The 12,178-nt window shown below is 47.1% G+C and overlaps 1 long non-coding RNA gene across 2 annotated transcripts in view; it reads left to right on the top strand.

The window, feature by feature from the left end:
* The window catches only part of LOC121011419 (uncharacterized), a 43,395-nt gene extending 31,486 nt beyond the window's left edge, over positions 1 to 11,909 (top strand). Inside the window, exons 6-7 of one of the 2 annotated variants that reach the window (XR_005781616.1) lie at positions 8,985 to 9,073; positions 11,095 to 11,909. This is a non-coding gene — a long non-coding RNA (uncharacterized LOC121011419). Of the gene's footprint in view, positions 1 to 2,898; positions 3,888 to 8,984; positions 9,074 to 11,094 lie in introns of those variants that run through there. The other variant, XR_005781615.1, reaches the window with a different exon arrangement.
* The last annotated feature ends 269 nt before the right edge of the window (positions 11,910 to 12,178 follow it).

The following is a 12,178-nucleotide window of genomic DNA, read 5'->3' as shown; positions in this document are numbered from 1 at the left end:
AAGGGATACTGGGAAATGTAATCTTGTGTGCCCAGGAGAAAGAAACAGCGTTGGCGAACGCTTAACCAGTCTCTGCCATGATGACATTTGTCATTTCCATTCCATCATGAGCTCTTCTTACTGTCCTGATAGAAAGACAAATACACGTTTTAACAGACTTTGAATTAATTTTGAAGCAGGACCATGTTTTACTGAACATGACCCTATATCCAAACTGGATTGCAGGGATATTTCTGCTAAGGGGGTCTTGCACATTATTTTAAGGATTTCACAGAAACTCTCTAATCCTAGTTATGGACCCTGGATTAAGATTTCCCTGGCAAGAGGAACTTTAATGACCTTTCCTATAAAGAGTCAGCCAGGGACCCCAGCTTGTATCCAGGAACACCAAGCCCAGACCTTCCCAAGGAGACCAATTCACTCCAGACTTGATAAGACCCCGACCACGTGGTTTAAGCTTCTCAGGGCTGACCCCGTAATTCCCATATTAGTTTCTTAGGGTTGCTGTAACCAAGCACTACAAACTAGGTGGCTTAAACAACAGAAATGTGTTCTCTCACAGTTCTGGAGGCTAGAAATCCAAAATCGAGGTGTCAGCCATGCTCTCTCTGAAGCCTTTAGGGGATTATTATTCCTTAAGTCTGCCTGGCTTCTGGTGATTGCTGGCAATCCTTGGTGTTCCTTGGCTTCTAGATGCATTCTTCCAATCTCCACCTCCATCATCACATGGCATTCTCCTTGTGTGTCTATGCGTGACTTCACATTGTGTTCTCTCCGTGTCTGTGTCTCTATTTTCTCTTCTTATGACATTAGCCATTGGATTAGGGCCCACCCTGATCTAGTATACCTCATCTTAAGTAATTATACCTGCAAAGACCCTGTTTCCAAATAATGTTCCATTTTGAGGTTCTGGTTGGACATGAATGGGGGCGTTACATACTATTCAACCCAGTACAATACCATATCCCTTTCCTCATCTTTTCTGCACCCCATACCATAGTCTCTCCTAGGACACCTCTAACAGAAGGCCAGCCTCCTTTTGGATCTGCTCTTTTTTCCCCAACCTCAAATCTTGCAGAAACATCAAGAAGTAGCAAAAGATCTTCCCATGTTCCCTGTTGACCAGTCGCACCTGCTAGCACCTTAATGTCTGTGTTTGCTTCCTCCTACTCATAGACCAGGGCTGGAGACATGATAGGATCTGTCTGGGTCCTTCTTTTAAGGATCTCCCTCCTTCCTTCATGTGCCCAGATTCATGGCAAGCCATGCTGTAGGGAGAGTGGGGTGGGGACAACACCAGTCCCTGTGTCACATCCTTGTGAGGCCCCTTCTTCTTCATCCCTCCTTCTGTCTCTCACAGCCTGGGGGGTTGAAACCCAGGATAAGAGGACTTCGAGTAGAGAACATAGGGTGGTGGTTCAGGCGGTGATGGGGAGTGAGCTTATGTGGTGGGATGAGACTGGTGTATGATTGATGATGAAGAGCCCAGCCTGGATCATCTGGAACCTCCTGGAAGCCCATTTCTGATTCTTCCTGCTGTGCCTTCTCCCCAGAAGGGCTCATCTCATTGTTCCTTCCAATCCCTTCCTCTTTTCTTCTAAAATTGGACAAGGAGATCAGACCCCAACTTCTTCACTCCTAAAAAAAAGTAAAAAAAGAGCTCAGGACTCAAGGAGAGGGTCACACTGGAAAAGAGGGAAAGTGAATCAGTCAGTGTGGAATTTCCTGATGAGGGTGACATGGAGAGGGGGAAGGATCAAAGCTGGTAGAAATGGATACAAGCAAGGACTGGGTGGAAGCATGTATGACTGAATGAGGGAAAGGAGGATGAATGGTTGGGAGGATGGACAACAGCATGGGTGGACAAATGGAGGAGAATCACTGGATGTGGGTGGATTGATGGATTAGCGAGTAGGAGGGTGGCAAATGTGCGGAAGGTTGTGTGGACTGGTGAAGGGGAGGATGAACAAATAAATGCACTGATAGATGGATAAGAGGACGTAATGACAAAAGAGTGGATAGATGGCTAAATGGATGCCCAGTAGGAGAGAAGAATGAATGATACCGGAAAGGTTTGCCTGGTTGGATGTGAATGGAGGGAAGAATGCCTGTTGATGGGCAGAATGAAGGGAAGGTTGAATGAACCACTGTGGGGGGGGTGAATTCTTTTTGAAAATGGTGCGGGAGGTGGGTAGTTAGGGATGAATGGATAGATCTTAGAGTACTACATCTCTCTGAGGCTGGAGGTGTATGGTTCCTACAGATTTGGGGCCGAGGGCTGTTCAGTTGTAGTCATAAGCGGAATAAATGTTGTATCTGTTAGTATCAGAGACCCAAACATAACAGTGGCTTATGCAAGATAACATATCTCTGACACGCCCGTTTGAGTGTCAGCAGTCAGAGGCTGATATGGGAGCTCCAGTGCTAAGAACCCAGATTTCATCCGTCTTTCACTCCACAATTTCCCAAGGCATTGCCTTGATTTTCCCAGCTCACCATCTCATGCGCTGGGACTGGATTCCAACCAGCAGGGCAATGGGGCACGGGAGTGGAGGTGGTCACACATCACCCCTTCAACCCCAGATCTCATTTGGGCACAGTCTCAATGTCATGCCTAGTGCAAGAGAGGCTGGGGAATGCAGTCTTACTTTGGATGGTCTTGGGCTAGAAGGAGTAAATGGACATAGAGGAACAATGAACAGTGTCTGCCTTGGGGACCAACTCAGAGCTGATAGGGAAACAAAAGAAAAACAATCTGCAAACAACACCGTTGATATTCAGCTGATGCACTCATTATTATGAAGGTCTGGAATAGTGAGTGGGGTCCCAGACAGGTTCCTGGACGTGGCAGAGATGAATACTTTGGGCAACTTGCTGTTTTTATTCACATGCTTTCAGATGGCAAAGATCACCAGGACAGACATGTGGCAGACAGGAAGAGGTAAAGACCTCTCAGATGTCCATGTTACCAGGAAGAAGGAACCGTCCTTGGCCATGGGCCCTGGAATCAGAGATCCTGAGATTCAGCCTCTTCAGTAACCTGAATACCTTTGGATTAAAATCCTGGGGGTTGGATCCCACGTGGGAGTTGCCACAGGTGTGGAGTTTATGTAACTTCTAGTCTCCTCTGAGCTCACTGTTGAGTGCTGTGTCTTCATCCCCCCCCCCCCCCAGCCCCTCCTCACTCATGTCTGCACCCTCCAATTTTGAGAACAGGTCCAAGGTCATGGAATATTCTAGGGTCAGGGAGAACTAGGTTTGAGCTCTGCCTCTGCTTCTTTATTGGTGAGTGTGACTTTGAACAAGACACCTAATTTCTTTGAGCCTCAGTTTCCATTCCCATAAAATGAGATACCCATAACAGTACCTTCCTTGCCAAACCTGGATGTTTGTGCAGATTGGATGTATTTAAAGCTGTCAGCACTGTGGCATTACTATCACTCAACAATCAATTCTCTCTAATCCGGGGTCCTCAGCCCTTTGAAATCTGTTCTCAGGGAGGAATTTACTGTAACTGGGGACACTGGAGAGGGCAGAGAGACTGAGCAGGGCTGAGTGCAGACTATAGTCAGTGGCAGGTCATAGACAGATCACAGCACAGACCGCCAGTGGGTGCTAGACCAGCAGGGAGAAGAGGTGGGGGCTGCCTATTCCTGAGCATCTTCTATGCGCCAGCTCTGTGCTAGATTCCCGACTGTCACACTCATATGGATCTTCACGTCTTTGTGCATCATTTCCATTTTACACATGGACAGGCTGAGGCTTGCCCAGGTTACAGGGCTCTCAGGGGCAGAGTTAGGATTATTAGCACCTCAGTTTGCCCCTCCAGGAACTATCTCCCACCAGTGACTGGCTTGGGGCTCCTGGGAAGATTTGGGGTGGGACCAGCTGGTATGTATCAGAGAGGGGGTAAGAACTAGGGAGACTATGAGTGGGGTGTGGAGGTCCCTGCTGCTGAAATGGGGGTGTTGGGAGGGTAGCTGCTTACTATTTTTCTCTGGTGGGTGGGGAAGTGACCTATAGAATTTTCAGGAGCACCATGGTGACCAAGAGTCCCCAGAAAGAAGGGAGAAAAGAAAGCATTGTCTCCTTTGCTGAAGCTCAAAGTCAGTGGGCTGGGCTGGAAGCCAGGCATCCTTCCTTCTGTCCTCAGAGACCCAAGCTCAGCTGAATTGGATGATTCTCCAGTTTCCACTGACACTTCTTTTGCATTGTTTTACAATTTTTCTAGGGGCTGAGGGACAGCCCAAGTGCTTGTCTATCTCCTCCTGGAAGCTCCCCATGACTGCAAGCTTTTGTCCTCCAAAAGCTTTGTCCTCAGCCCTCTGGTCTGAACTGTTTTCTTCTGTCTACAGATGAGGGAGGCATTTACCCGATCTCTGCAGGAAGAATAAGCCGGGAGAGCATCTATGAGGCCAGGTTGGTGGACTGAAGGAAAAAAAAAAAAAAAAAAAGAGAGAGAGAGAGAGCTAAGAAGGGCGAATAGAAAGAAAATGTTCCTTCCTGGTCTCCTCCTCACCCCCCACTGCCCGTAGGAATAACAAACAATTACATAATCAGCCCTGTCTTACTTGGCAGGAGTCAGAAGGGGAGGGATCTGGGCAAAGAACATATGTAAGTAAGAAGGGAGCAAAGAAAGCAAGCTCAGGGTGACAGAAAGCAAGAGAAAGAGTGGCAGGGGACAGAGAGAGAGTGTCAGAGAGAGATGAGGAGAGAGAGAGGTGGAGAGGACAGGAGGGAGGGGTCAACTGGGACCCAGAGTGGCAAGGAGAAGGAATCAGAGGAAGGCACAAGACAGACAGAGCCCAGGAGGGAAAGACACAGACAGAGGAAGGAAGAGGTAGAGTTAGGGGACACTCACTCAGAGATAACACAGACAAAGAGAGAGACCTGGGTACATGGAGAGATCTAGAGAAGGAAGAAATAGAGCCTGAGATAGAAGGTGAGGGAGAGGGACACAGAGACACAAAGAAGAGCCACAAGAGTCCAGGGAAGGAGACAGAGACCTGCCTGAGGCAGAAACAGAGTGACTGTGGGGACCAGACAGATGATCTCCTCAGAGGGCTGGCGACCTGGCCCAGCCTAGTGAACAGCCAGCAGACATTATATTTTTCTAGTGCGTTTTATGTGTCGGGCCCTGACAGACCTGATCCCTTGTAATCCCAACTACCTGCTTCAGTGACAAGGACAACAGGTAACACTTACAGAGCTCTGACTATGTCTGGGAATGGTCTGAGCACTCTGCACACACCCAGCTGGTCCCACAGCAACCCCACACAGTAAGGGCAACTGTGACCTCCATTTCACAGAGGGGGAGACTGAGCATGCAGAAGATTAAGTCAAGGTCACTAGCGAGGAGGCAACACCCGGGCTGTCTGGCTCCAATCTGCCATTTTAAGTCCTCCACTCCCAAGAGAGAGAGAGAGAACTGGGGACCCTAAAATTGTGCCCCCTAAATTTGCAGAAGTGAGAGTTCTTAATCCAGAGTCCAAAAATTGTTGGAAGGAGCCTCTGAATGCCCTCAAAATGATTGTGAATCATGGGGTTCCATAATGCCCACCTGGAGAAACTGAGCTCAAGTATTCTGGATCCCTGGAAGGTACAGCTCTAATTTGTTCCACACATGGTTATTATTAACCTTACTACATGTTGGGTGCTGTTCTGAAGGATGGGGGTCCACAGGGACCAAAGCAAACAGTTGCAACAACAACAAATAAATCAATGAGAATCCCTGTCCTCATAGCTGTCATTTGGACAGGAAGAGTCATTGATGGCCCCCAAAGTTCTTCAGGCTGGCACTTGCCTCAAGGCTTTTGCCCTCACCAAGGCATTTCCTCTGCCAGGAATGCTTCTCCCCACAGCTTCCCATGGCTGAGTCTCAGAAACACCTCCTCAAAGAAGCCCTTCCTGAGCACCCAATCTCCAGCAGCCCCCATCATTCAGTACCTTTTACGTTTCCTTGCTTAATTTTCGTCATAGTGTTTATCACTGGCTGAAGTCATTGTATTTTTTGGTATGCTGCTTGCTTTTAGTTGGCTGCACCTGCTAGAATTTACAGCCTTCATGAGGGAAGGGACTTTGATTTTCATATTCTTTGCTATACAGCCCCTGTGCCTACATTTAGCATGTAGTATGTGCTCACTAAACCTCTGTTGATTGGTAAAGACAATAAACTCATGTATAAGGCTCCCCCTGGACCACTAGTGGCTCTATCTGCCTTTCTTACAAGTATTAACTCAGTTAATCTCCACATGCCTTGGAGGAGGGATTGTGGATGGGGAAAGTGAGACAAAAAGCTTAAGAAACTTGCTCCAAGTCACAGCACTGGATGATTCAAAGTCACACACAAATACGGAATCTAAGAAAACAAAGGTTAAGAACCAGATCCCAAATTATGGTGAATTAACAGAGTAAAGAATATCCACCTCGGGGGCGCCCGTGTGGCTCAGCAGTTAAGTGTCCAACTTCGGTTCAGGTCATGATCTCACGGTTTGTGACTTCGAGCCCCGTGTCAGGCTCTGTGCTCACGGCTCAGAACCTAGAATGTGCTTCATATACTGTGCTCCCTCTCTCTCTGCCCTTTCCCCACTTGTGTTCTGTCTGTCTGTCTCTCTCTCTCAAAAAAAAAAAAAAAAAAAAAAAGGAATATCAAGCTGGAAATACTTTTAGGAGGGAAACTTCCTTCGTTAGATTTCACCAGAATATTACAGTGCGAGGCGCTGGGGACACAGCAGTGACCCCGGCGGCCCAGTGCCTCCCTCACCATGTCCCCAGTCGGGGAGACAGCTGTGTCCAGGCAGGCAGCCATCTCCCAGGGCCTGGCTCCTGTTGACACATGCTCAGGGACACACACTCCAGCTCTCCCAGCCTCACATTTCCTGAGTGAGAGAGGCCTGCTTGGGGAGGTTGGGAGTGAACCTCCCACTCAGCTGAGCAGATACCTGTGAGAAATCTGGGGGAGTAAAGAGATGAAGGAGAAGGACATGCAGGGAGAAGCGGGAGGCAGGAGGGCAGGGAGGAACAGAGAGAGGCTGGTTGTCCAAACTCCCCGAGAGCTTACCATCTGGGTGGTGACCCCCTGCCTGTATCTCCCAGCCCAGCCCTGACCCCTCTGGACTGTCGCTCTTGAGGGGGGGGGGGCAGGTTTGTCTCTCCCACCATGTGCTCTGTGAGGGCAGGACACCTACTGTCTCAATCCCTGCTGTGTTGCTGCCCCTTGAGAGGCTACTCCACAGGAAATAATAAGGGATAACTTAATAGTAGACAGCAACATTCCAGGTGAGAGGTGCAGCTGAGGCCTGAGTTGGGGCTCTAGAGCAGGGCAGGGGTGAAGGTGGCTGGCCCTCTCTTTTTCTTCTCCCCCTCCTCCTCTTGCTTCTCCTCCCTGCTTCCTCTCACCCTCCCCACCCCCCAACTGCCTCTCACCCATTCCCGACAAGGCCTGACTTCTGATTTCATAATCTAAGTTCTGGCTCCTGCTGTTGAAACTGTTTCCTTTGGAAACAAAACAAGCACCAACCTTGGCCGAGGCTGGCCCCTTCCCCACCCACCCACAGATCTGGCCTGGGAGGCGGCGGGGTGGGTGTGACTGCAGCTCTGGCCAGAGGACCTCGGTGGGGCGCGCCTGTCAAGCGGGTCACCGTAGGGCTCGTGCGCCCCCTGCGGGAGGAGGGGCTGCGACCGTAGGGCCCAGCGGCTGCGGCGGTTGGGCTGGGGCTGCAGGGATTTATTTCCCTGAGGAACAATCACCGTCTGCTGTGCGGTGAGGTTTTAGAAGGAAGGCCGATACCCGACTTTTTCCTCTGGGGTCTGCTTCCCCCAAGTGAAAGGGGCTTTGGGTACCAGGGCGGAAGCCGTTCGGTGCCAGGAGGGTAATGGGGAAGAAGCACCAGGTGATGTGACTGACTACTGCAGGACCAATAAGTTTTTTTTTTTTTTTTTTAACTATAATCAGTTTTTTTTTTAATGTTTATTTTTGAGAGAGAGGCACAGACAGAGAGTGAGCAGGAGAGGGACACACAGAGAGAGAGAGAGATTGAGAAAGAGAGAGATGGAGACATAGAATCCATCTATGTCAGCGCAGAGCCGGATGTGGGGCTCAAACCCATGAACCATGAGATCATGACCTGAACGAAGTTGGTCGCTCAACCCACTGAGCCACCCAAGCGCTCCAGGACCCAATAAGTATTTTTTTTTTTTTAATTTTTAATGTTTATTTATTTTTGAGAGAGAGAGAGAGAGAGAGAGAGAGAGCATGAGCGGGGGGAGGGGCAGAGAGAGATATAGAAGGAGACACAGAATCCAAAGCAGGCTCCAGGCTCTGAGCTGTCAGCACAGAGCCCGATGTGGGGCTCGAACTCAAGGGCTGTGAGATCATGATCTGTGCTGAAGTCGAACACTTAACCAACTGAGCCACCCAGGCGCCCCTTTTAAAAAAAATATTTATTTATCCTAATAAGTTTTTAATATTTTATTTTTTTATTTTGGCAAAATACACATAACATAAAGCTTGCCATTTCAACTACTTGGAAGTGTGCAACTCAGTGACATTAACTACAGTCACAGTACTGTGCGGCCGTTACCACCACCTAGTTCCAGAACTTTTTCACCACCCCAAGTGGAAATCCCATATCTATTAGGCAGCCACCACCCAGTCCCCCTCCTTCCTCCCCAGCCCCTGGCAACCACTAGTCTACACTCTGTCTCTATGGATTATCTACTCTGGACATTTGGTGTAAATGAAAGCATATACAGGTGACCCTTCAACAGTGGGTTTGAACTGTGTGGGTCTGCTTATATGTGGATGTTTCCCCCAATAAACATGTGTGGATTGCTTTGGATGTGCTAAGAAGTACATTGAGGACATGCCTACCACCTGCTGGCTGTCTGTTCTGTGTCTGCCATATTGATATGTGCTACAACCACTTCATACACCACAGAGGGAGGAAACTGGAGAGAGATTCTGAGACCTGGTACCGTTTCAGGAACTTCTAAGATCTGGGGGACTTTTCAGATGCTGCCAAGTTTCTTTGGCCTGGACTGTGATGTCCCAAGTGGATTCAGGTGAACCCAGGTGAGATTCCAAGGATATCCCTGTAAAAGTATTTTTTCTTCCTTATAATTTTCTTTTTTTTAGGTTTATTTATTTATTTTCAAGAGAGAGAGAGCAAAGGAGAGGCAGAGAGAGAGAGAGAGAGAGAGAGAGAGAGAATCCTAAGCAGGTTCCACACTGTCAGCACGGAGCCCAACATGAGGCTTGAACCTATGAACTGCAAGATCATGATCTGAGAGGAAATCAAGAGTTGGATGCTTAACTGACTGAGTCTCCCAGTCACCCCTTCCTTATGACTTTCTTAATAACATTTTCTTTTCTCTAGCTTCCTTTATTATAAGAATATAATATATATTGCATATAACACACCAAATATGTGTTAATCAACTGGTTATATTATTGGTAAGACTTCTGGTCAGTAGTAAATATTAGTAGTTACATTTGGGGGGAGTCAAAGTTAATTATGGATTTTCAACTACAAAAGAGGTCAGTGCCACCTAACCCCTACGCTGTTCAAGAGTCAACTGTGATATGTGGTCTTCTGTGACTGGCTGCTTCTTCTTCTTCTTCTTCTTCTTCTTCTTCTTCTTCTTCTTAATGTTTATTTATGTTGAGAGAGAGACAGACAGACAGAGCACAAGCAGGAGAGGGACAGAGAGAGAGGGAGACACAGAATCTGAAGCAGGCTCCAGGCTCCAAGCTGTCAGCACAGAGCCCAACGTGGGGCTTGAAGTCATGAATCGTGAGATCATAACCCGAGCTAAAGTCAGACGCTTAACCAACTGAGCCACCCAGGCTCCCCTCGATTGGCTTCTTCTACTTAACATGTTTTCAAGGCTTTCAAAATGCTTCAGTGTTGGAGCATGAATCAGAATTTTGTTCCTTTTTATGGCTGAATAATATTTTATTGTATGGATAGAACACATTTTGGTGCTGATGGCCAATTGGGTTGTGTCCACCTCTTGACTGTTGTGAATAGTGTTGCTACAAACATCCATGTTAAAGTTTTTGTTTGAACATCTATTTTCAAGGACCTGACAATTTTTAAATCCAAAAGGCTAGAAAAGAGGACCAAACTGCTATTTTGAGGAAGCCCAAAGTTTTCTGACTGTAATTAGCATTAAGACATGTTTTAGTCCTTTTTCTTTAGGGAAAGATGCTTCAGTGAGCCCTTCAGTTGTGCAAAACGAAAGCCAAAGGCTCATTAAGGATCAAAAACATTTAAGCCAATGAAGAGGAAACATGTTCCATAATATTTACCCCCTAGGGGAGCCTGGGTGGCTCAGTTGGTTAAGTAATCTACTTCCACCAGGACATGATCCCATGGTTTGTGAGTTTGAGCCCCATGTCTGGGTCTTTGCTGACAGCTTGGAGCCTGGAGCCTGCATCAGATTCTGTGTCTCCCTCTCTCTCTCTCTGCCTCTCCCCCACTCGTGCTCTCTCTGTCTCTCAAAATTAAACATTAAAAAGAATTTTTAAAAAATAAAAAATAAAATGAACATTAAAAAATTTTTTAAAATAATATTTACCCCTTAGATGTGGGGATTCCTGTGACCCATGGTGGTGGATTAGCTTTGTCGTCCCCACCCTCCTTCAAGGCAGAATTGCAGGCCCCGTGGCTGAGAGTGTCACCAGCCCCCAGCTGTCAGCCTCAGGGTCCAGCTCTGCTCAACAAAGAAGGAGACCCTCTGAGCAAAAGGGCATGCTCACCAGGATAGCAAAGATGTTGGCTTTGCATTAAAACTTAAAAACAAACAAACAAAAAAATAAAATAAAATAAAATAAAATAAAAGAAAGAAAAACTGGAAAAAATGAAATTGTATATTTAACTAATGGGTGTGTAGAGTAACACTTGTTGGCAGTGACCTTCTGTTGGGTGAGTCAGTGAGTAAATTTCACTGATATTGACATTAGCCTGTATGTTGTTATTTCAGTGTCAGCTTTGTTTTCTTCTACTTTGGAGCTGATGACAACTGCCTGTCTAGTTTCGAGTGCAGGAAAATAGCACCAATAAATCCCACCTTTTTTTATTTCTTTTCCAGCATCGTGTTTGTTTCTGTAGCAGTTGTGTACAGCACCCCTTCCTGTACGTTGCCTTTTTGCTGGAAAATATTGCACATTGAATCAAACTTTCTATACAAGTTAGAGGTGGGGGGGGGGTGCACCTCACCCAAGGTCATGCCTTTTCTGGGGCAGCCCACTTCAGCGATTGATGGAGATGCAGGACAATTCTGGTGAGCCATATTGCTCCAGAGCACCCATGGAGTTAGCTGAGGCTGGTATGGAATCAGCCACAGAGCTAACTTCTTCCTCCACCCACTCCTGCTTCCTGGTCTCCCTTCTATGGGTGTTGGTTGATGCCAACAACACTCCCTAATAACTATCCTACAGACCAAACTCCATGTCAGAGTCTGCTTCCCAAAGAATCCAACCAGCAACAGCCACGTACTGGATGAAGACAGTCATCTAAGTGTATAGAAGTTAACCATGTGGTGAGCACCCATTGTTGTAGATGTGCTAAGAAGTGCATTCAGGACATGCCTACCACCTTCTGGCTATCTGCTCTGTATCTTTCATGCTGTTATGTGCCACATCCACTTCATACAGAGGAAGAAACTGGAGAGAGATTCTGAGGCCTGGTACCATTTCAGGAGCTTTTAAGACCTCTGAGACTCTTCAGATGCTGCCAAGTTTCTTTGGTCTGGACTGAGATGTCCCAAGTGGATTCAGGTGCATCCAGATGAGTTGCCAAAGATATCCCTTCTGTGCCGTTCTGTTCTCATATCCTGAGCCATGCAAACTGTAAAGCCATAGTAAATATGAAACAACAGAGACTAGGTAAACTGGGTAGAAATGATACTGGTGGAAACTTTATTTTGGGTCTCTCGTGAGGTTGCTGCCTGGGGCTAAATTGATCCGAAGGCTTGGCTGAGGCTGCAAGATTCATTCCTGAGTCCACTCAAGTGACTATAATACTACAGAATAAGGAATTTATTATAGAAATTAGACCTTACAAAATGGTGGGACTAGCTAGAAAGATAAAGATCTGAACAGGGAATCAAGAACCAGAGAAAGCTCATTAAACAGCCCTGAGACAGATGAGTGAGTCAGAAATCTGGATGTTAG

The sequence above is a fragment of the Herpailurus yagouaroundi genome, unplaced genomic scaffold, assembly GCF_014898765.1.
Source record: "Herpailurus yagouaroundi ecotype Mexico unplaced genomic scaffold, PumYag 194, whole genome shotgun sequence".
Lineage (NCBI taxonomy): Eukaryota > Metazoa > Chordata > Mammalia > Carnivora > Felidae > Herpailurus > Herpailurus yagouaroundi.
The sequence above is the reverse complement of the archived record's forward strand: the minus strand, read 5'-3'. Positions and strand labels throughout refer to the sequence as shown.